General features: G+C 50.5%; 1 protein-coding gene across 3 annotated transcripts in view; it reads left to right on the top strand.

Annotated features, from left to right (window-relative positions):
• The window catches only part of rasal2 (RAS protein activator like 2), a 114,261-nt gene that overhangs the window by 8,837 nt on the left and 86,010 nt on the right, over nucleotides 1–19,414 (top strand). The gene's annotated exons all lie outside the window — the stretch shown is intronic.

Here is a 19,414-nt window from a genome sequence, read left to right as displayed (position 1 = left end):
GCTGTAAACATGTTTATTTCTACTGTAAATGTGTTTATTCCTGCTGTAAACATGTTTATTCCTGCTGTAAACATGTTTATTCCTGCTGTAAACATGTTTATTCCTGCTGTAAACGTGTTTATTTCTGCTGTAAACATGTTTATTCCTGCTGTAAACATGTTTATTCCTGCTGTAAACGTGTTTATTTCTGCTGTAAACATGTTTATTTCTACTGTAAATGTGTTTATTCCTGCTGTAAACATGTTTATTCCTGCTGTAAACATGTTTATTCCTGCTGTAAACGTGTTTATTCCTGCTGTAAACGTGTTTATTTCTGCTGTAAACATGTTTATTCCTGCTGTAAACGTGTTTATCCCTGCTGTAAACGTGTTTATTTCTGCTGTAAACATGTTTATTCCTGCTGTAAACATGTTTATTCCTGCTGTAAACATGTTTATTCCTGCTGTAAACATGTTTATTTCTACTGTAAACATGTTTATTCCTGCTGTAAACATGTTTATTCCTGCTGTAAACATGTTTATTACTGCCTATTACTGTCTATGGAGATTTGCTCTGGAGCCTCTAGTGGATGCGAAGGGAACTGCAGGTTTTGGCTTTACCTTTCAGGCTGCTGCTTGTTGGAGACATATCCTGCAGAGAAAACACATTTAAAGGGACAGTGCACCATTTTTCATTCCGTGGATCAGAGCTTCTTCTCGTGTCGGAGTTTGATTTTTTTTAAGAAACATTTTTCGGATTTCTTTCAGTTTCTCCTTTATTCAGTCGTGACGCTGCGTTTGTGGACCGTCCTCAGCGTGGGACGTAGCGGCTTCCTGGTGAACTCCTCGGCTTATCCTGGCGGGTCTTAGCCGTGACCCAGATGCAGCGTCTTCTCGGACAGCCGCCGCTCGCTGATATGTGGGTCACGCTGTGGGTTTACTGGGAGAACTGGGAGAGCTGCTGCTTCCACATCTTTAATATTTGATGGTGTTTGCAGCTGAGAGACAAATGTCTGGAAGGAAGAAGAAACCCGGCTGGATCTTTTCCAGCTTCTCCACAGATCCTTCATCTGCAGGAACTTCCGGTTCCGGTTCTGGATTTCACCGGATCCTCTGCTGTTTAGAAGGAGGAGAAGAAGAAACATTTCCTCCTCCTACTTTCACATTTTCACAACGAAAACCCTGAACAAGACGGCCAGAAAACTAACCCTGATCCACCCAGACCACCAGGACCTGGTCCAGCCAGACCACCAGGACCTGGTCCAGCCAGACCACCAGGACCTGGTCCAGCCAGACCACCAGGACCTGGTCCACCCAGTCCACCAGGACCTGGTCCAGCCAGACCACCAGGACCTGGTCCAGCCAGACCACCAGGACCTGGTCCAGCCAGACCACCAGGACCTGGTCCAGCCAGACCACCAGGACCTGGTCTACCCAGACCACCAGGACCTGGTCCAGCCAGACCACCAGGACCTGGTCCACCCAGTCCACCAGGACCTGGTCCAGCCAGACCACCAGGACCTGGTCCAGCCAGACCACCAGGACAGGACCTGGTCCAGCCAGACCACCAGGACCTGGTCCACCCAGACCACCAGGACCTGGTCCAGCCAGACCACCAGGACCTGGTCCAGCCAGACCACCAGGACCTGGTCCACCCAGTCCACCAGGACCTGGTCCAGCCAGACCACCAGGACCTGGTCCAGCCAGACCACCAGGACAGGACCTGGTCCAGCCAGACCACCAGGACCTGGTCCAGCCAGACCACCAGGACCTGGTCCAGCCAGACCACCAGGACCTGGTCCAGCCAGACCACCAGGACAGGACCTGGTCCAGCCAGACCACCAGGACAGGACCTGGTCCAGCCAGACCACCAGGACCTGGTCCAGCCAGACCACCAGGACCTGGTCCAGCCAGACCACCAGGACCTGGTCCACCCAGACCAGCAGGACCTGGTCCAGCCAGAGTCACTTCACTTCAGCTGGGATTCTGTACGTGTTTCTGTGAAGCGACTTCTGCTTTTCATCTGGTTTCCCGCAGAGGAAGAAACCTCAAACCTGAAACAATCAGAATCTTTTCAGGTTTTCTGATAAATTTCAGGATTAAAAACAAAAAGGTCGTCATGGCGACCATAAAGAATAAAATGTGTTCATGAAAACATTTTGTTCCTCAGATAAACGAGCTGGAAATCCTGCTTCTCTCTTTCACACACACACACACACACACACACACAAGCACACACACGCACACAAGCACACACACACACACACACACACACACACAAGCACACAAGCACACACACGCACACAAGCACACACACACACACACACACAAGCACACACACACACACAAGCACACAAGCACACACACGCACACAAGCACACACACACACACACACACACACGCACACAAGCACACACACACACACACACACGCACACAAGCACACAAGCACACACACGCACACAAGCACACACACACACACACACACACACGCACACAAGCACACACACACACACACACACGCACACAAGCACACAAGCACACACACGCACACAAGCACACACACACACACACACGCACACACACACACACGCACACACACACACACACACACACACACGAGCACACACACACACACACACACGCACACACACACACACACACACACAGACACAGACAGACAGAACTGTCTACTTCATCAGCTCCACATGTTCTACTTCCTGTTTACACACATATCAGCCAATCACACGGCAGCTTTTGGACGAGGAAGACGACTGGCAGAGGTTCATGCTGTGCGTCAGTATGATGAAGAAATGCTGATGAAGAGGATGGTGAGGTGTTGTTTCCAGTTTTCATCTCTGGAGGATCTCTCCAGGTGAAGCAGAAGAGGGAGGGGCTTATGCGGTGATCTCATGAATATTTATGAGGCCAGAAAGCATCGCAGCCTTGCCGAGCTTCACATGGTTCACAGCTTGGAACGTTTCATCATCATCATCATCCTCTTCCTCTTCCTCATCATCATCTTCCTCTTCCTCATCATCATCTTCCTCTTCCTCATCATCATCATCATCTTCCTCATCCTCATCATCATCTTCCTCTTCCTCATCATCATCTTCCTCTTCCTCATCATCATCATCATCATCCTCTTCCTCATCATCATCATCCTCTTCCTCTTCCTCATCATCATCATCATCATCCTCTTCCTCATCATCATCACCATCTTCCTCTTCCTCATCATCATCATCATCCTCGTCTTCTCTAGTTTCTGTTTGGACCGGACGGCGCCTTTCTGGAACTTTTTGGAGCTTTTTTCCGTTGCAGCCGGTTGGAGGTAAAAACTGAAGCTCAGATTTTCTACGGTCCATAAATGTGTCATCGTTGTGACGAGTGAAACGGAACCGAACCGGGAAACGTTCCGGGTTTTTACCGTCCTAAACTTCCTGAACACAATGTGAAGATGAGACCTGGACCCTCTCCTGCGGCGGTTCTGATGAGTCCAACGGACCCCCGAGGCGTTCAGGAACACGGTCTGAACTGAGAGCAGTTTCAGTTTCCACTGGGGAAACCACAGTCTGCTGGTTTCACGGCTGCTGCAACCTGATTGGCCGGGCTGAAACACAACTCTGTCTTCGTCTGACGGCCGACTTCCTCTCAGGAAGACGAGCTCAGCCTGTTGAGAAACGGCGAGGCGACAGCATGAGGACGGGCTGACGAGTCCCGTCCGTCAGATCAGAACCTGCCGCCGGGTTAGTATGACCCTGTTGGAGCACATCTGTCGCCCAACCAGCTGTGTCGGCCTCCGTCTGCTCGCCGCCTGGAGGAAGCTACTGTTCGCTCGACCATGAGTGGAGGCGGAGCTCCTACTGAGGGCCCGGTCCAGGGCCCCCGCCAGTACCACTGGCACCGCTACAGAAAGGCTTGGAGGAGGTGGGAAGGTCAGCTGGCGACTGAGCAGCTGATGGACAGATATGAGTGGAGGACATCTGCCTCCCTGGTTCCTGAAGGGTCCACCCGACCCGGCTCGGTGCGCAGGATCCTGCCTTTCCTCCGGTCCCTGTCAGAGCCCGGGGCCGGCAGCGACCCCGAGAAGGCCCCGCTACGGGGGGCGGGGTCAGATGCAGAGCACAGAGTGCCGTCCGTCAGCGGTTTCATCAGTTCACTGTCACGGAGGATCAGCAGAGTCCGAAGAGATGGACCGGAACCAGAGAGGAGAGAGTCCGGTAGGAGAGCCGCCCCGTTTGTTTATGTAAGACTGAAGCTGGGGGGGGGGTAGAAATAAACACACGCAGTTTACCACTACCGTCTGAGTGGGCGGGGACATCTGTTTCTTCTTCTGCTGAGGTTTTAGCAAAGGAAAACGTCACAATGGTCTGATCTACGTAGAGTCTGATCTATGTAGAGTCTGATCTATGTAGAGTCTGATCTATGTAGAGTCTGGTCTACGTAGGGTCTGGTCTACGTAGAGTCTGATCTACGTAGAGTCTGATCTACGTAGAGTCTGATCTATGTAGAGTCTGATCTATGTAGAGTCTGATCTATGTAGAGTCTGGTCTACGTAGGGTCTGGTCTATGTAGAGTCTGATCTATGTAGAGTCTGATCTATGTAGAGTCTGATCTATGTAGAGTCTGGTCTATGTAGAGTCTGGTCTATGTAGAGTCTGGTCTATGTAGGGTCTGGTCTACGTAGGGTCTGGTCTACGTAGAGTCTGATCTACGTAGAGTCTGATCTATGTAGAGTCTGATCTATGTAGAGTCTGATCTATGTAGAGTCTGGTCTATGTAGGGTCTGGTCTACATAGGGTCTGATCTATGTAGAGTCTGGTCTACGTAGGGTCTGATCTATGTAGAGTCTGGTCTACGTTGGGTCTGATCTATGTCGAGTCTGGTCTACGTAGGGTCTGATCTATGTCGAGTCTGGTCTACGTAGGGTCTGATCTATGTAGAGTCTGATCTATGTAGAGTCTGATCTATGTAGAGTCTGATCTATGTAGAGTCTGGTCTATGTAGAGTCTGGTCTACATAGGGTCTGATCTATGTAGAGTCTTGTCTACGTAGAGTCTGGTCTATGTAGGGTCTGGTCTATGTAGAGTCTGACCTATGTAGAGTCTGGTCTACATAGGGTCTGATCTATTTAGAGTCTGGTCTACGTAGGGTCTGGTCTACATAGGGTCTGATCTATGTAGAGTCTGGTCTACGTAGGGTCTGATCTATGTAGAGTCTACTCTACGTAGAGTCTGGTCTATGTAGAGTCTGGTCTACATAGGGTCTGATCTATGTAGAGTCTGGTCTACGTAGGGTCTGGTCTACATAGGGTCTGATCTATGTAGAGTCTGGTCTACGTAGGGTCTGACCTATGTAGAGCCTGGTCTATGTAGAGTCTAGTGTACGTAGAGTCTGATCTATGTAGAGTCTGGTCTACGTAGGGTCTGACCTATGTAGAGTCTGGTCTACGTAGAGTCTGGTCTATGTAGAGTCTGGTCTACATAGGGTCTGATCTATGTAGAGCCTGGTCTATGTAGAGTCTGGTCTATGTAGGGTCTGATCTATGTAGAGTCTGGTCTACGTAGAGTCTGGTCTACATAGGGTCTGATCTATGTAGAGTCTGCTCTACGTAGGGTCTGGTCTACATAGGGTCTGATCTATGTAGAGTCTGGTCTACGTAGGGTCTGATCTATGTAGAGTCTACTCTACGTAGAGTCTACTCTACGTAGAGTCTGGTCTATGTAGAGTCTGGTCTACATAGGGTCTGATCTATGTAGAGTCTGGTCTACGTAGGGTCTGGTCTACGTAGGGTCTGATCTATGTAGAGTCTGGTCTACGTAGGGTCTGATCTATGTAGAGTCTGGTCTATGTAGAGTCCGGTCTACGTAGGGTCTGATCTACGTAGGGTCTGATCTGTGTAGGGTCTGATCTATGTAGAGTCTGGTCTACGTAGGGTCTGATCTATGTAGAGTCTGGTCTACGTAGGGTCTGATCTATGTAGAGTCTGGTCTACGTAGGGTCTGGTCTACATGGGGTCTGATCTATGTAGAGTCTGGTCTACATAGGGTCTGATCTATGTAGAGTCTGGTCTACGTAGGGTCTGATCTATGTAGAGTCTGGTCTACGTAGGGTCTGATCTATGTAGAGTCTGGTCTACGTAGGGTCTGATCTATGTAGAGTCTGGTCTATGTAGAGTCTGACCTAAGTAGAGTCTGGTCTACGTAGAGTCTGGTCTACGTAGGGTCTGACCTATGTAGAGTCTGACCTAAGTAGAGTCTGGTCTACGTAGGGTCTGACCTAAGTAGAGTCTGGTCTACGTAGGGTCTGACCTATGTAGAGTCTGGTCTACGTAGGGTCTGACCTATGTAGAGTCTGGTCTACGTAGGGTCTGATCTATGTAGAGTCTGACCTAAGTAGAGTCTGGTCTACGTAGAGTCTGGTCTACGTAGGGTCTGATCTATGTAGAGCCTGGTCTATGTAGAGTCTAGTGTACGTAGAGTCTGACCTATGTAGAGTCTGGTCTATGTAGAGTTTAGTGTACATAGAGTCTGATTTATGTAGAGTGCAGTCTACATAGGGCCCGATCTATGTAGGGCCCGATCTACGTAGGTTTGGATCTTTGTAGGGGCAGATCTACATTGGGCCCGATCTACGTAGGGTCAGATCTATGTAGGGCTGGATCTACATAGGCTCCGATCTATGTAGGGTCAGATCTACGTAGGGCCTGATTGGACGTTTTGCTAAATCAGCTGATGACCGTACAGGTTTGTACCAAGCGGAAACCTCCGGCGGTTAAAAGTGAAGCCGATGTGGAAGTGCATAAAAATGCAGTTTCCCCTTCATCCACTAGGGGTTGCAAAACAGAGCGAATCTTCACAGCAGAATAAACATGTTTACGGCAAAAATTAACATGTTTACGGCAAAAATTAACATGTTTACAGTTGAAATAAACATGTTTACAGCCTGGTTCAAAAATCCGTTTAATTTTAGGTTTAATAGGTCAGGTTTACCTTCATGACAACTGTGGGGGGAGTGAGTTTTTTTCTAACTCGCCCGTTTAAAAGTAATTTAATCTTGAAGTTCGGCAAATTTAGGGGCGTGTCCTTTTATTGACAATCTCCAGCTTCAAGTCAGAAGAACGTAGAACAACCGCGGTTTTTAGCCGTTTAAAAACGTGGCTTTAGCCCGCTTTCCTCCGTTAGCTGGTTAGCTCCTGTTATATCCTGGGTTAGCTCTTAGCTACAGAAAGCTCGGAGTTCGCTCGATGTCAATCATCCACCATAACGCTCACGGCTGCCCTCTCAGCTCCACCTCCTTGCCCATATTTGTATTTTCCGGGCGAGACGACGCGCATGACGCTGCCAAGATGGCGACGGTAGGAACCGCCCACCAAGCTTCAATTCAGCTCTTCAGAAACTTACGGGTGATGTCATGGAGGCTCCGCCCATTTTTGTATATGCAGTCTATAGTCTGTACACATCACGCCATCAGCTGTTCAGTCATGTTAAAGACAAAGAAGTGGGCAGAATCCAGATCCCTGTGGGATGCCTTGGAATACGTCTTTATCCCAGCAGGTGGAGCATTCTCCCTCCGCCTGGCTGATTGGATATTACCACCAATGGAAGCCCTCTGATTGGTGGAAAGTTTGACAGGAAGTGACTTTAATGGTCTCCTAGCAACATGACAGTGACCTTTTAACCTGTTAACCAAAAGGTGGTTTCAGGTTTATGACCTGGTCTCTGAGGTGCTCCTGGTTGGCAGACGTCTGGTGTCCGACGGGAACGCCGCTCCCGTTGGGGGGTCTGGAAGCAAGAATGTCTGGAAGCAAGAATGTCTGGAAGCGGGAATGTCTGGATGGAGGAATGTCTGGAAGTGGGAATGTCTGGAAGCGGGAGTGTCTGGAAGCGGGAATGTCTGGATGGAGGAATGTCTGGAAGGAGGAATGTCTGGAAGGAGGAATGTCTGGAAGTGGGAATGTCTGGAAGGAGGAATGTCTGGAAGGAGGAATGTCTGGAAGGAGGAATGTCTGGAAGTGGGAATGTCTGGAAGGAGGAGTGTCTGGAAGCGGGAATGTCTGGAAGCGGGAATGTCTGGATGGAGGAATGTCTGGATGGAGGAATGTCTGGAAGGAGGAATGTCTGGAAGTGGGAATGTCTGGAAGGAGGAATGTCTGGAAGGAGGAATGTCTGGAAGTGGGAATGTCTGGAAGCGGGAGTGTCTGGAAGGAGGAATGTCTGGAAGCGGGAGTGTCTGGAAGGAGGAATGTGTGGAAGGAGGAATGTCTGGAAGTGGGAATGTCTGGAAGGAGGAATGTCTGGAAGGAGGAGTGTCTGGAAGCGGGAATGTCTGGATGGAGGAATGTCTGGAAGGAGGAATGTCTGGAAGTGGGAATGTCTGGAAGGAGGAATGTCTGGAAGGAGGAATGTCTGGAAGTGGGAATGTCTGGAAGCGGGAGTGTCTGGAAGGAGGAATGTCTGGAAGCGGGAGTGTCTGGAAGGAGGAATGTGTGGAAGTGGGAATGTCTGGAAGGAGGAATGTCTGGAAGTAGGAATGTCTGGAAGGAGGAATTTCTGGATGGAGGAATGTCTGGAAGCGGGAATGTCTGGAAGGAGGAATGTCTGGAAGCGGGAGTGTCTGGAAGGAGGAATGTCTGGAAGTGGGAATGTCTGGAAGTGGGAGTGTCTGGAAGGAGGAATGTCTGGAAGTGGGAATGTCTGGAATCGGGAATGTCTGGAAGGAGGAATGTCTGGAAGGAGGAATGTCTGGAAGCGGGAGTGTCTGGAAGGAGGAATGTTTGGAAGGAGGAATGTCTGGAAGTGGGAATGTCTGGAAGGAGGAATGTCTTGAAGTGGGAATGTCTGGAAGGAGGAATGTCTGGAAGGAGGAATGTCTGGAAGCGGGAATGTCTGGAAGCGGGAGTGTCTGGAAGCGGGAATGTCTGGAAGGAGGAATGTCTGGAAGCGGGAGTGTCTGGAAGCGGGAATGTCTGGAAGCGGGAGTGTCTGGAAGGAGGAATGTCTGGAAGGAGGAATGTCTGGAAGCGGGAATGTCTGGAAGCGGGAATGTCTGGAAGGAGGAATGTCTGGAAGCGGGAGTGTCTGGAAGGAGGAATGTCTGGAAGTGGGAATGTCTGGAAGGAGGAATGTCTGTAAGCGGGAGTGTCTGGAAGCGGGAGTGTCTGGAAGCGGGAATGTCTGGAAGCGGGAGTGTCTGGAAGGAGGAATGTCTGGAAGGAGGAATGTCTGGAAGCGGGAATGTCTGGAAGCGGGAATGTCTGGAAGGAGGAATGTCTGGAAGCGGGAGTGTCTGGAAGGAGGAATGTCTGGAAGTGGGAATGTCTGGAAGGAGGAATGTCTGTAAGCGGGAGTGTCTGGAAGCGGGAGTGTCTGGAAGGAGGAATGTCTGGAAGGAGGAAAGTCTGGAAGGAGGAATGTCTGGAAGTGGGAATGTCTGGAAGGAGGAATGTCTGGAAGGAGGAATGTCTGGACGTGGGAATGTCTGGAAGGAGGAATGTCTGGAAGGAGGAATGTCTGGAAGCGGGAATGTTTGGAAGGAGGAATGTCTGGAAGGAGGAATGTCTGGAAGGAGGAATGTCTGGAAGCGGGAGTGTCTGGAAGTAGGAATGTCTGGAAGGAGGAATGTCTTGAAGCGGGAGTGTCTGGAAGGAGGAATGTCTGGAAGCGGGAGTGTCTGGAAGGAGGAATGTCTGGAAGGAGGAATGTCTGGAAGCGGGAGTGTCTGGAAGGAGGAATGTCTGGAAGGAGGAATGTCTTGAAGCGGGAGTGTCTGGAAGGAGGAATGTCTGGAAGGAGGAATGTCTTGAAGCGGGAGTGTCTGGAAGGAGGAATGTCTGGAAGCGGGAATGTCTGGAAGGAGGAATGTCTGGAAGTGGGAATGTCTGGAAGGAGGAATGTCTGGAAGGAGGAATGTCTTGAAGCGGGAGTGTCTGGAAGGAGGAATGTCTGGAAGGAGGAATGTCTTGAAGCGGGAGTGTCTGGAAGGAGGAATGTCTGGAAGCGGGAATGTCTGGAAGGAGGAATGTCTGGAAGTGGGAATGTCTGGAAGGAGGAATGTCTGGAAGGAGGAATGTCTTGAAGCGGGAGTGTCTGGAAGGAGGAATGTCTGGAAGGAGGAATGTCTGGAAGGAGGAATGTCTGGAAGCGGGAGTGTCTGGAAGCGGGAGTGTCTGGAAGCGGGAATGTCTGGAAGGAGGAATGTCTTGAAGCGGGAGTGTCTGGAAGGAGGAATGTCTGGAAGGAGGAATGTCTGGAAGCGGGAGTGTCTGGAAGCGGGAGTGTCTGGAAGGAGGAATGTCTGGAAGGAGGAGTGTCTGGAAGGAGGAGTGTCTGGAAGGAGGAATGTCTGGAAGGAGGAGTGTCTGGAAGGAGGAATGTCTGGAAGCGGTCCAGGCAGATGGAGGCGTGTTCTGTATGTAAATTACGTGTCGATGACAAAAGCAGCTGATTAACCTTTTAGATCCTGGTGGGAAAGTGGAGCATCAATGGCAACACGCTTTGTTCTGTCGACCAATCACAGGTCTTCATCGCTCTGCATTCACATGAAGATGATGATGATAAAGACTCTTCAGCTTTTTGTGTCTGGCGTTTCGTCCGGTTCACACCTGAACTCATCCAGTCTGGGATGGTTCTGCTTTTCCTTTCTAGTCTTCATGGTGTCGTCCTCTTCTTCCTCATCTACCTCTTCTTCTTCCTCATCTTCCTCCTCATCTTCCTCCTCCTCTTCCTCCTCATCTTCCTCTTCTTCCTCCTCATCTTCTTCCTCTTCTTCCTCATCTTCCTCCTCATCTTCCTCTTCTTCCTCATCTGCCTCCTCATCTTCTTCCTCATCTACCTCTTCTTCCTCATCTACGTCTTCTTCTTCCTCCTCCTCTTCCTCCTCATCTTCCTCTTCTTCCTCCTCATCTTCTTCCTCATCTTCCTCTTCTTCCTCCTCATCTTCCTCTTCTTCCTCATCTGCCTCCTCATCTTCTTCCTCATCTACCTCTTCTTCCTCATCTACGTCTTCTTCTTCCTCCTCCTCTTCCTCCTCATCTTCCTCTTCTTCCTCCTCATCTTCTTCCTCATCTTCCTCTTCTTCCTCCTCCTCTTCCTCCTCCTCTTCCTCTTCTTCTTCCTCATCTTCCTTCTCATCTTCCTCCTCATCTCCCTCATCTTCCTCGTTCTCCTGGACTCTGCGGAGACCCACCTGCTTCTCCTCCATGACGATCATCTTTAATCTGTTCTTTACATATTTCATGTGATCTTCGCCGTCCTCACTGAGGAACTCCTCCTACATTCATCTGCACTGCTACTCCTTTCAGCCTGATCTGTTGTGACACCGCTGGTCACCTCTGACCCCTGAGAGTCTGCCCCTCCCCTCCTCGCCCGCCTCGGCCTGCTGTGATTGACGCGGGGGGGGGGGGGGGGGGGGGGGGGGGGGAGTCTGCTGAAGTCAGCAGGTTCAGATATGAGTGATGGTGGCTGCTGGAAGAACCGGATTTAATCACGTTTTTCCTCAGAACAGCTAGAAAAACATTTAGTTTCGTTGTCACTGTTGTGATTTATTTATTTATTTATTTATTTGTTTGTTTGTTGCCATGTTGGACGAGGAGGAGTCCCTCCCGGGAGGCGGTTCTTAGCCACTCCTCTCTGTTGCGTTTCCATGGCAACCACATCCTCACCTGGCAGGTGGCGATTAGATGTTAATATTTCAGGTTTCGTCCCATGATGCATCTCTCTTCTCAGCAGCAGCAGCCTTTGTTTCTTGACATTTCTTTGTTGACGATTGTTGTTTATTTGTTGTTTGTCGTTGTTTACCAGGCTTGATGGTGGCGCTGGTTTCTCTCTGCTGGTTAACTATTGATCTGATCTGGTTTTTTTGACCGTGTTTAACCGGAAACAGTCAACGTCTGCATTTATCTTCTCCACGCCTCCGGTTCGGACCGGCTGGGACTGAGCTGATAATGGACTGGTTCCCAGCTGAAACACTGGTCTCTACTGGGATCCAGACTGCTCATTTCTTCCATTTCCACCTATCTGGGCCGTCTGACACCTCCGATGAAGGTGATGTTTGCACTCAGAATTCCTCCAGAATGTCTTCAGTCCCCATCAGTACACACGATATTTATTATTATTATTATTATTATTATTATTATTATTATTACTACTATTATTATTAATATTTAAAATAAAATAAAAGCAGTTATACCTGCGATGGACTGGCGAGCTGTCCAGGGTGTACCCTGCCTGTCGCCCGGGGCCGGCTGGGATGGGCTCCAGCTTCCCTGCGACCCTGAATTGGAATAAGCGGTTCGGAAAATGAATGAATGAATGAAAAGCAGTTATACATAAATACATAAACATGGAACTAAATTTATTAAAATATAAATAAAAGTGATAAATAAAGTATATCTCAGTAAATGCATGAATAAGATACTGTGATGAAATAATTATTAGATAAGTTGAACCAATAAAAATAAATATTCTATTCACACATCTTAATACTATTTTATTGCTGAATAAAAGGGATCTTCAGATGAACGGTTCAAGTTGGGTCAGAAACTTCTGCCTTGTTGTCATGGTGACACCCTACCCCCCTTCCTGTTCAATGGTCCCATCTTGATAAAGAGGTGATGTGATGTTGCTGCGCTGTGATTGGAGGAGAGCTGCAGTGTTTACCGGTTGCTATGACGACAGACCTGCCTGCTGCAGAGGAGGCATACAGGTCTGCAGACAAAGCAGCCTCTGTTGTCCCGCGAGTGTGTGTGTGTGTGTGTGCTGTTAACCCCTCAGGAACTTTGATTGACAGCTGAAGTTTTTCAACCCTTCCTCCTCCTCTTCCTCAGTCTGGAGATAACTTTATTCAGGAAAGTTTTTAGTTCTGATTCTACTGAACTTTAAACTGCAGAAAAGTGTTTTATAAGAGTGTTTTATAAAACGCAGCTGCTCTTTTATTCCACATCATGTTAAATGAATTTAAACCGATCAGACAGGTAGACGGCGGTGTGAGACCTCTCCGGCTCCTCCTCCTCCTTCTCTGCTGTGCTTCAGTAAAGAGTAGACATCTGGCGAGCTCCGACCTGCCTGTAGCTAAGAGCTAACTGGAGCTAACCAGCTAACTGGAGCTAACAGGAGCTAACCGAGCTAACGGAAGTAAGCGGGTTAAAGTCTCGCTGTTAACCGGATAAAAACCGCGGTTGTTCTACATTCTGCCTTTTTGCGGCAGGATATCAAGTACCTGTCAATCAAATAACCACACCCCTATTTATCCCGAATTTTGAGATTAAATTACTTCTAAAAAGAGAAGTTATAAAAAATTCACTCCCCCCACAGTTGTCATGAAGGTAAACGTGACCTATTAAACCTAAAGTGGATTTTGTACCAGGCTGTAAACATGTTTTCTTCCTGCTGTGAACATGTTTATTTCTGCTGTAAACATGTTTATTTCTGCTGTAAACATGTTTATTCCTGCTGTAAACATGTTTATTCCTGCTGTAAACATGTTTATTTTTGCTGTGAAGTTGGTCTTTTTAACATGGGAGTCTATGGAGATTCGCTCTGTTTTGCAGCCTCTTGCTGTTGATTTGTTTGTAACTTTATGAAAAAACTCCGGGAGGAGTCTGACTTCCTGATCTGGATCAGCATCTGGATGCAGGAATGTTATGAGGATTCTTCCTCATTGTGAGATAAAACAATTTTCAGTATATCTGCATAAAACTTCACAATAAATGGTGATAAAATCCAGGAGAAGTTCCCAACAGGTTTTCCAAGATACCAAAGATAGATGTGGATCCTGGAAACATTCTGGATACTACCATCCAGAACAGGAACAACATTCTGGATACTACCATCCAGAACAGGAACAACATTCTGGATGCTACCATCCAGAACAGGAACAACATTCTGGATGCTACCATCCAGAACAGGAACAACATCCTGGATACTACCATCCAGAACAGGAACAACAATCTGGATACTACCATCCAGAACAGGAACAACATCCTGGATACTACCATCCAGAACAGGAACAACATTCTGGATGCTACCATCCAGAACAGGAACAACATCCTGGATACTACCATCCAGAACAGGAACAACAATCTGGATACTACCATCCAGAACAGGAACAACATCCTGGATACTACCATCCAGAACAGGAACAATGTTCTGGATACTACCATCCAGAACAGGAACAACATCCTGGATACTACCATCCAGAACAGGAACAACGTTCTGGATACTACCATCCAGAACAGGAACAACGTTCTGGACACTACCATCCAGAACAGGAACAACGTTCTGGACACTACCATCCAGAACAGGAACAACATCCTGGATACTACCATCCAGAACAGGAACAACATCCTGGATACTACCATCCAGAACAGGAACAACGTTCTGGATACTACCATCCAGAACAGGAACAACGTTCTGGACACTACCATCCAGAACAGGAACAACATCCTGGATACTACCATCCAGAACAGGAACAACATTCTGGATACTACCATCCAGAACAGGAACAACATCCTGGATACTACCATCCAGAACAGGAACAACATCCTGGATACTACCATCCAGAACAGGAACAACATCCTGGATACTACCATCCAGAACAGGAACAACGTTCTGGATACTACCATCCAGAACAGGAACAACATCCTGGATACTACCATCCAGAACAGGAACAACATCCTGGATACTACCATCCAGAACAGGAACAATGTTTTATCACTGCAAGAGAACAAACATGCAACAAACAATGATGTAGTGAAGACATCAATGGATCTGGAATCTGATGGTGGATCCATGTGAGATGGATGTTGAACTGTAGATCATTCTCACCTTTCATCACTGGTCACGTGACTTTCATGCCGGCGATGTTCGTGGTGGTGGGTACTATGAGATGAAGAGGTCTGATTCCCATCCTGCCAAACCACCTGGAAGTTCTGGAGGTTTGTAAACCAGCATTTTGGAAAACCATGCTGGTCTGGATCACTAAGAAGCACTTATTTAATGAATTATGCTTTACTTGTCTGGTGGAGATCCAGAAGGAGCGGCCATACTGAAGCCCAGCCCCCCCACCCCATTGGGTCTGGGACTCGGGGGGAGGGACTGACGTCAGACGATGATGAAGGTGGACAGGAGCCATCGCAGGTCGGAGGCAGGAATTATAAAGTCTGGATGGTATCAGGGTCCCAGATGCACTTGCACATCGGGAATGACTCCAGAGGAGGAGGTCGTGTGGTTTCCAGACCGTGTCTGAGCCTGAGACAGATCCTGATATAGTTCATGTAAACACAAACAAACATGACTCTGAAAGCATGATCGGCCTCATCAGCATCGCAGGCATGTCATGGAGGGACTGGGAGGGGGACTGGTGGGGGGACTGGTGGGGGGACTGGGAGGGGGACTGGTGGGGGGACTGGTGGGGGGACTGGGAGGGGGACTGGTGGGGGGGCTGGTGGGGGACTGGTGGGGGGACTGGGAGGGGGACTGGTGGGGGGACTGGTGGGGGGACTGGGAGGGGGACTGGTGGGGGGACTGGGAGGGGGACTGGTGGGGGGACTGGTGGGGGGACTGGAAGGGGGTGTAGGACAGGTGGTGGACTCCTCCTGCTCCCACACATTCCCTCTGGAGGTTTGGTCGGAGTCGAATTCCCCCTTCCCCCTTACAAACACCTGAATCTCACAGATCTGAGATGTGTCTCCTGCAGGTCCAGTGCCTTGCTCATGGGGCCCTCGGCGGTGCTTCTGGATCGTCTCGGACCGTAACGTCTCTTCGTAGCAAACAAACGCACACTTGATGAGAACTCGCCGTTGTTTCATGACATTTTTAGAACTTTTTAAACATTCTTCCCGTCCGGATGCGTCAGAGTCCGACTTTTACGTTCCTGCTCACTTCAGCTGTGTTTGTCTTTCAGTCGTTACGTAAATATCGTTGATTTCAAACATTTTCCGATACTTAATGAATTGGTACGTTTTGCGTGACAATGAATCGATTAAATAGTAAATCGGCGGACTTCTCCACGCCTCAGCGACCTGGGATCAGCTGACTAACCGAGCTGGGGGCAAAACGGCCAATCAGGTGTCCAGGGTGTCTCTGGGGTTGACCGGCCGTTTGCAGCCAGAAAAAACCGTCTGAGAGGATCGAGGTCCTCCGCTGCTCCCTGACGACGGCGAGCTGAGAGACAACATGGCCGCCAACCAGGTTGTTTTTCAACCTTTATTTAACAAAGAAGTAAACAACAAACAGAACCCTGTAAAACCAGAACCGAGTGAAACCAGAACCCAGTGAAACCAGAACCCAGTAAAACCAGAACCCAGTGAAACCAGAACCCAGTAAAACCAGAACCCAGTGAAACCAGAACCCAGTGAAACCAGAACCCTGTAAAACCAGAACCCAGTGAAACCAGAACCCAGTGAAACCAGAACCCAGTAAAACCAGAACCCAGTAAAACCAGAACCCAGTAAAACTCCAAACCCAGTAAAATCAGAACCCAGTGAAACCAGAACCCAGTAAAACCAGAACCCAGTGAAACCAGAACCCAGTAAAACCAGAACCCAGTAAAACTCCAAACCCAGTAAAATCAGAACCCAGTAAAACCAGAACCCGGTGAAACCAGAACCCAGTAAAACCAGAACCCAGTAAAACTCCAAACCCAGTGAAACCAGAACCCAGTGAAACCAGAACCCAGTAAAACTCCAAACACAGTAAAACCAGAACCCAGTGAAACCAGAACCCAGTGAAACCAGAACCCAGTAAAACTCCAAACCCAGTAAAATCAGAACCCAGTAAAACCAGAACCCAGTGAAACCAGAACCCAGTAAAACCAGAACCCAGTAAAACTCCAAACCCAGTGAAACCAGAACCCAGTGAAACTCCAAACCCAGTAAAATCAGAACCCAGTGAAACCAGAACCAATTAAAACCAGAACCCAGTGAAACCAGAACCCAGTAAAAACCAGTAAACCAGAACCCAGTAAAACTCCAAACCCAGTAAAATCAGAACCCAGTGAAACCAGAACCAATAAAAACCAGAACCCAGTAAAACCAGAACCCAGTAAAACTCCCAACCCAGTAAAACCAGAACCCAGTAAAAACCAGTAAACCAGAACCCAGTGAAACCATAACGCAGGTCCGTCTTGAACAGGATCAGAACTGTCTGGACTGGAGGAGACCTCTTCTTCCTCCGTCCTCCAGTAAAACCAGTCCAGCAGCCCAGTTACACTCTGCCGTCTGTGTGTGTGTGTTTACTCTGCCTCTTCAGCGCTCAATGATCCCACACAGCGAGGGGCAGTGAAAGCACCGTCTGTTTACCAGGAGCGCACACACACACACACACACACACACACACACACACTGATGTACGCGAACAGCTGATTCATGTCCTCGATTCATTCTGATGTCGTCCTTCAGACCGCAGCTGATGTGACCTCTGACCTCTTCACTTTCCGTCCTCATCCTCCTCTGGTGGACAGGCTCCGCCCCCTGCTGGACAACACCGAGAACTTCAGCGTCCAAAACAGGAAGAAAGATCCTTTCCTAATGTTTCCCGGTCCACCTGGTCCGCCTGGTCCACCTGGTCCGCCTGGTCCGCCTGGTCCGCCTGGTCCGCCTGGTCCACCTGGTGCATCTGGTCCGCCTGGTCCACCTGGTGCATCTGGTCCGCCTGGTCCACCTAGTCGGCCTGGTCCACCTGGTCCGCCTGGTCCACCTAGTTGGCCTGGTCTGCCTGGTCGATGTGGTCCACCTGGTCCGCCTGGTCCACCTGGTCCCCCTGGTGCATCTGGTGCATCTGGTCCGCCTGGTCCACCTAGTCGGCCTGGTCCACCTGGTCCGCGTGGTCCACCTGGTCCGCCTGGTCCACCTGGTGCATCTGGTGCATCTGGTCCGCCTGGTCCACCTAGTCGGCCTGGTCCACCTGGTCCGCCTGGTCCACCTAGTCGGCCTGGTCCACCTGGTCCGCCTGGTCCACCTCGTTGGCCTGGTCTGCCTGGTCGATGTGGTCCACCTGGTCCGCCTGGTCCACCTGGTCCGCGTGGTCCACCTGGTCCACCTGGTCCGCCTGGTCCGCCTGGTCCACCTGGTGCATCTGGTGCATCTGGTCCGCCTGGTCCACCTAGTCGGCCTGGTCCACCTGGTCCGCCTGGTCCACCTAGTCGGCCTGGTCCGCCTGGTCCGCCTGGTCCACCTAGTTGGCCTGGTCCACCTGGTCCGCCTGGTCCACCTGGTCCCCCTGGTGCATCTGGTGCATCTGGTCCGCCTGGTCCACCTAGTCGGCCTGGTCCACCTGGTCCGCCTGGTCCACCTAGTTGGCCTGGTCTGCCTGGTCGATGTGGTCCACCTGGTCCACCTCGTTGGCCTGGTCTGCCTGGTCGATGTGGTCCGCCTGGTCCACCTAGTTGGCCTGGTCTGCCTGGTCAATGTGGTCCGCCTGGTCCACCTAGTTGGCCTGGTCCACCTGGTCCGCCTGGTCCACCTGGTCCCCCTGGTGCCCCTGGTGCATCTGGTCCGCCTGGTCCACCTAGTTGGCCTGGTCTGCCTGGTCGATGTGGTCCGCCTGGTCCACCTAGTTGGCCTGGTCCACCTGGTACGCCTGGTCCACCTGGTCCCCCTGGTGCATCTGGTGCATCTGGTCCGCCTGGTCCACCTAGTCGGCCTGGTCCACCTGGTCCGCGTGGTCCACCTAGTTGGCCTGGTCTGCCTGGTCGATGTGGTCCACCTGGTCCACCTCGTTGGCCTGGTCTGCCTGGTCGATGTGGTCCGCCCGGTCCACCTAGTTGGCCTGGTCTGCCTGGTCGATGTGGTCCGCCTGGTCCACCTAGTTGGCCTGGTCTGCCTGTTCGATGTGGTCCGCCTGGTCCACCTAGTTGGCCTGGTCTGCCTGGTTGATGTGGTCCGCCTGGTCCACCTAGTTGGCCTGGTCTGCCTGGTCGATGTGGTCCGCCTGGTCCACCTAGTTGGCCTGGTCTGCCTGGTCGATGTGGTCCGCCTGGTCCACCTAGTTGGCCTGGTCTGCCTGGTCGATGTGGTCCGCCTGGTCCACCTAGTTGGCCTGGTCTGCCTGGTCGAAGTGGTCCGCCTGGTCCACCTAGTTGGCCTGGTCTGCCTGGTCGATGTGGTCCGCCTGGTCCACCTCGTTGGCCTAGTCTGCCTGGTCGACGTGGTCCGCCTGGTCCACCTAGTTGGCCTGGTCTGCCTGGTCGACGTGGTCCGCCTGGTCCACCTAGTTGGCCTGGTCTGCCTGGTCGATGTGGTCCGCCTGGTCCACCTAGTTGGCCTGGTCTGCCTGGTCGATGTGGTCCGCCTGGTCCACCTCGTTGGCCTAGTCTGCCTGGTCGACGTGGTCCGCCTGGTCCACCTAGTTGGCCTGGTCTGCCTGGTCGATGTGGTCCGCCTGGTCCACCTAGTTGGCCTGGTCTGCCTGGTCGATGTGGTCCGCCTGGTCCACCTAG

The sequence above is a fragment of the Telmatherina bonti genome (genome assembly GCF_933228915.1).
Source record: "Telmatherina bonti genome assembly, chromosome: 7".
NCBI classification, from domain to species: domain Eukaryota; kingdom Metazoa; phylum Chordata; class Actinopteri; order Atheriniformes; family Telmatherinidae; genus Telmatherina; species Telmatherina bonti.
This window is presented reverse-complemented; position numbering and strand designations above follow the sequence as displayed.